Source organism: Spermophilus citellus, assembly GCF_964194105.1.
Source record: "Spermophilus citellus genome assembly, chromosome: 17".
NCBI lineage: Eukaryota > Metazoa > Chordata > Mammalia > Rodentia > Sciuridae > Spermophilus > Spermophilus citellus.
This window is the reverse complement of record NC_138199.1, coordinates 24,407,120-24,413,119: the sequence shown is the minus strand read 5'-3', so window position 1 is coordinate 24,413,119 and position 6,000 is coordinate 24,407,120.

Sequence of the window (6,000 nt, the reverse complement as noted above, 5' to 3'; positions counted from 1 at the left end):
GTGACATCACTTCCAAGATTAGGTTACAAAAGCCTGTGACTTCTATCTCGCTGACACTCTCTCTAGCTCTTGGCATTTGCTCAGTTCGATGAGGCAAGCTGCCATGTTGGGAGATGCCCTGTGGAGAGACCCAGATGGCAAGGCACTGAGGGTGGCTTCTGATCAACAGCCAGCAAGAGATAAGGACCTCAGTCCAATAGCCCACCAGGAATAGGATCCTGCAGCTCTGTTACATGAACTTGGGAGTCAGTGTCCCCAAGTCAAGCTTTCCAATGAGACTGCAGCAGCCCAGCCCAACTCCTTGACCGCAGCCTGAGAAGAGTCCCTGAGCTGGTGGACCCTGTTCCTGGACTCTACCTACAGAAACTCTCAGTTAATAAATGTTTCTTTTAATTGTAGGATAACTTGTTACAAATAAGTGGTTTGAGAATTTTGGATGCTCCTCGGGTGGGAGGCCCCAGGCTGACCAGTAGGTAGGTTTCTTGCAGTGTCTCTGTGTTCTCACCCTTGCTCCATCCCATAGAAAGCAAGGCTCTTTCTGCACCAAACCTGGGAGTGGGGTCTGTGTTTCACTTTTGAGCCTAATACAGAAGGATGGTTTATGCTAAAACAAACAAACAAACAACAAATTTCACTATAGACTTAATAATTAGCTTTAGGTAAGGAGCTACAGAGCGAGGGGAGGTAGAGAATCTGTTTTTCCCATCCTTAACCCAGGGCAGTAGAGACTCTGATATAAGCCAAGGTTTGGATTGCAACACTAAACTATTGTTCTGAACATCACAAACAGGGATTTTGACAGATATCCTGCCAATTTGTATCCTGTTCTTCTCCAAGAGTTGGGAGCAGATGGTTGACTAAGAACTGGAGTGGTGGCTCAGAACAATTCTCCAGGAGAATTTGGTGGCTGCCATATTTCTTCACCTTCTGTACCTGCAGCACCAAACAGTTATAGCTGAACTCAGTCCCTGAGCTAGTCGATAAACAGCTGATGGAAAAACACAACCAAGTGTCTTCAGCCACATTTCCTAAATAGAAAAAGCATGGTATTTATGTCCCAGGATAATATTATTTTCTTGGAAAACTTTAAAAGCCAGGTGATCTGGAATTCTCCAACTCTCCTATTTTGCTGACCTTTCTTATGCCTCCAGTACACCAGCCCCAACCTTAGTAACTATTTACCCAGATAAACAACACCTTACTATCTCTGCCTCCACTGATTTAAAATTCTAATGAAGGAAATGTATAAATATAGTTTTTCAAGCAGATAAAAATATTGGGAAATTGTTCATTAATTTTTTTTTAAATGACCAAGGATGAAAGGAACAACAAAAATATTTTCAGGGCTTTTTTCTTTTTCTCAGGACACTATTCATTCAGGAGATGGGAAAACATAGTCAATACTGGGAAACCAATCTTTGTGACATGAAATTCTGTCTGCTCTGATATCATTGTTGAGGGCCTATTTGGAGAAGGTACAATAATCATTCCTTTTCATGGGATTATGTGGATGAGATCAGTGATATTTTAGAATGACCAAGCCAGATGAGGATTCGGACAATTCTTATTTTAATTTTTTTTTCTTTTCTTTTTTTTTTTTTTTTAGTGAAGAAATTGAGATCAGGGAGGGACACTTGCCTAAGGTCACCTAGTAAGTTACACTTCCAGAAGAGAATCCAGTTCTTCTTGCTCTAATCCAGCATTGAGAGCATTGAAGATCTGATTTTTATGCACAAAGACCTTGTGATAGGTTAATCACCAAGGATGTGTTTTTCATGATGGTAGGTAAAGCAAGTACTCCCTTTGTACCCTGAATCAAATCTATACAATGACATAATCATGCTTGGAAACGAGGGGGTAGGGGGCACTAGAGTGAACCCCAAACTGAGCAAAATTAGGAGAATGCCAGTACTAAGGACACAGGTGGGAATTCTGCCTCAGAAATATCGCTGCCTTCTGCAGAGAGTTGACAGAATTTGGGAGCATGGAGTGGCCCAGGATAATTAACTTGGTTATTAATTAAGGCACCCTACTTAAGACAGCTGGGATGATTGACACCTGTATAATTTTCCTCACCTTTCATCAATATACAGTCATATATATATATATATATTTTTAATTTAAAGCATTCAAAACATAGAAGCGACGGCAGAATCAACAAAGGGAAAAATTTACACTCAAGGAAACTGAGTTAACAGAGCAAGCAGCACAGAACATTAACAGAAGAATATTCAGGAACCTCGGAGAGATAAGGAAGGGTATTTACTTATGAAACAAGTTCTGATTGTTACAAAAAAATCTACTAGCAGTCTCAGGAATAAAAAAATATATATCATTATAGAAATCAAAATATGGGTTGGAGACTGGAATGTACACAGCAAAGAGCAAATTATGATACTTGACTATCAAAGTGAAGAATTCTCTAAGAACCCAGAACAATGGGATTGAGAGATGGAAAGTCTGAGAAAAGAGCCACTATGTGGAAACTGGAGGTTGTTTTAAGTTGTTCAATATGTGCTTATTTGTTATGCAGCAAGAGAAAACGAGTGCAGGTGATTCGGGTGAGGTACCATTCCAACCTTTAGCAATGCCACGGCACAATTGGATGGCTGAACGCTGGAGAAGTATCTGCACTTTGTTCTACTTCTCTGCTCTCCTTGATCTCCTCCAACACACTAAATATGTGCTCTGCCTTCCAAGAGTGGGAGTGGATTACTATGCCATATTCCACAGTTGACTGTGGGAAGGTTAGATATCCAAGTGACTTAATTCCAAAGGCCAGGTGACTGGGCTCTGGTCCCTTGTAATGCTTTGGCTGGCTGGCATCTGATTCAAAGGGCATTTGTCTGCTGGCAACTGGAGCTCACACCAGACTGCCAGTGCACCTGTAAATATACACATGCTCTTGGACTCAGCTCCATCAGAGATGTTTGCCTCCTAATATCTTGGAATGATAGGACTTTAGGCCACCTGTGATGTTTGTGACTCAGGATGAAAACTCTGGAAAAGTACAATTATTTGGATAAGTTTGCCCTCAAGTCCAGCCCATAGCACTGTTGGGAGGTGGTGGAAACTATAAGAAGTGGGGTCTTCTGGTCATTGTGGGCCTGACTTCAGAGGGGGCTATTAGCACCCGAGTCCTTCTCCTTCTCTTTCATTCCTGGCTATGAGATGAAAGGGCTTGTTCTGCCACATACCTCTGCCATGGTGTGCCACCTCATCATAGTCCCCGGAGCAACAGGTCCAACCTACCATAGATTGAAACTTCCAAAACCATTAGTCAAAATAAACCTTTCCTTTTTAAAGGTCATCTCATGTGTTTTGTCTCAGTAACAGAAAGAGGACTAACTGCAAGCTATGGTCTGTCTCTTTGACTTCACTTCTGATCAGGATTCCAAGTACTGAGGATGCTTGATAAATGACCTTTAAAAGTGAACTCGGGGGCTGAGGATGTGGCTCAAGCGGTAGTGCGCTCGCCTGGCATGCGCGGGGCACTGGGTTCAGTCCTCAGCACCACATAAAAATAAAATAAAGATGTTGTGTCCACCAAAAACTAAAAAATAAATATTAAAAAATTCTCTCTCTCTCTTTCTCTCTTAAAAAAAAAGTGAATTCAAGGGCCCACCAAAAAGTATTTAGGCAAAGAATTAGCAGTAAAATTAATGGGGTCATTTCCAAATGAGCTGAACATTCACATTTGTCTCATTTCCAGCAACTTTGTGAAGAGTTACAGGGATGCATAGTGACAGGGACAATCAGGTGGTCTAATAGAGCCAATATTCCAGTCCTAGCTCCATCACTCATTCTTATAGCATCACCTTGTACAAGACCCTCTCCATGCTGAGTCTCGTTTTTATAATCTGTAAAATAAAGTGCTAAACTTTGGCCAACTCAATCTCAAAAACTAAATTTTCTCTTCTCTCCCAGTGGAAATAATAATGTCTACCTCACAGAGACACGTGTGGAATGATCATACCATGGAACTCTGTGACCCACAGGGACACTATTGACTGTTCACTGATCATCAGGGGCCACACCTTTAAGGTATGGATTTGTCACCATGATACCTGAATATGGGGGGAAAATGTCTCAGATACTGAAGATACCCTGGAAAGTTAATTCATTCAGTTTGTGGTTTTGCTGAAATTCTTTTCACTTTTGATTAATATCAAGTTTCTTCATACTAGAGAAGCAATCTTGTTTACAATTTAAGGTGGATCTGCTCATATTTCCCATGGCAGAGGCCTGAGTTTCTACAATGTTCCTGAACACTTGAAGTTCTCTAGAGGAGCCACGGTTGGCTATCTTCAGCCACAATTGCTGTAACTGGCAAATACACTTACTTGGATGTCCTGGGATACTCATCGATCTCTCTATATTGTACAGACCTCCACCTGGCATATAACATGACAGTCAATCCAATGAGACCTTGAAGATAGGGACCCCACATCACTAACTCTCTTTGTTCCTCCAATTTCTGGCACCCAGTGGGGTTAGAGAGGGAAAGACAGGACGGGACTCCTTGGTGGCACCACATCAGCTCTCCTCAGGTGACAATTCTACTCTGCCCCAAGCTTGCATGTTCCATTCAAAACAAAAATCAAAGTTGTGTGGTTCACTATAACTGCCCTCCTCAGAAGGTAGTTTGTTGCTGATCTGCTGCCATCAGTATCTGCTATCCCCTACAACTCTTCACCCCCAATCCAAGAAGAATATCAAACTCCTTCCAACACCACCATGTATCCTCCATGAAAGGGCCATACTGGAATAACCATTAAAGCTTGGCATCCCAGTCCTCTCCTCTGTCAAGCAAAGATAATGATCAAATAATAACCTCACCCATGGGTGGATAAAGATCGAATGAGACAAGTGATGATCGGGCTGAGCACCCAGAGGAATTATTTCCTGAGGGTATCTGGGGTGACATCCACATACTGACTTAAAAGTCTTACACGTCTGGGCTGACTAAGCACGGCTTTTTATTGAGCATTTCACACCCAGCTCCATTCCTGTGAAAGTAACCTCCCAGTCCTACCGGCTCACGGCAGTCTGAGTTTCAGGTGTTACCTACATTAGCTACAGAGACAGAAAGTCAGTGCCTCAGGGCTTTTCAATCCAAGCTCTTTGTACATTGCTCTGGGTTGTGAACAACAGAAGCCCAACTCAACCCCACTCAAACAATAAAGAGACTTTATTGGATCATGTATCAAAAAAGTCCAGAGGTAGGGCCACTCTCAGGCAAGGTTTGACCCTGGACGTGAACAGGGTCACCAAGGACTGGTTTATTTCCGCTTCTTGGACTCTCCCTCCTGTACTGCCAGCTTCAGGCTGAGAGTGATTCCTCACGATGGCACCATTTCAACCCATGCTTCCTTCTTCCCATCCAGTAGGTTGCTACCCAACATTCCCAGAAACATCTTAGAATTCCCTCTGGTGGCACAGACTTAGCTCACCTGGTCACATCTGGACCTGTTCCTCAGCCCGGGAAAAGGAATGTGCTGTCGGCTTATCCTAAGTCAAGTGTTCCTCCCCCAAAGAGACAGCTCTACCAGATCACATGGGGCCTCAGCATAAACGAGGAAATGGGGAATGGATACTGGGGATGCAACCAATATCTATCATATCCCTTGGTTTGTGGGTGAGAGACTGAAATGGAACAGAGATGGCCTTGTTCAAGATGGCAGCAGAGCTGAGAACCACAACCCAGTCTGGCCATCACAGACTCTCTGCTATTCCCATCCCACTTTTCTCTTGTTCAGGCCAAGGCACCCACGATTGAGGACCAGTGTGAGGTCAGACCAACTGATTTCTCCCTAACCCTCATGAACGTCTTTGGAATCACTGACTTTCAAACGCCTTCACTAAGTTTCCAGGTCAGAAGAAAACAAACCTGGGCCCCCAAGGATTCTTGCCATCATAAGGGTCATCTTCAACACTTCCTTCTCCCCCTGTGAGGCCTCCTCAGAACCAAGTAGCTCTTGCTACTTTTAAGAGGAAAAA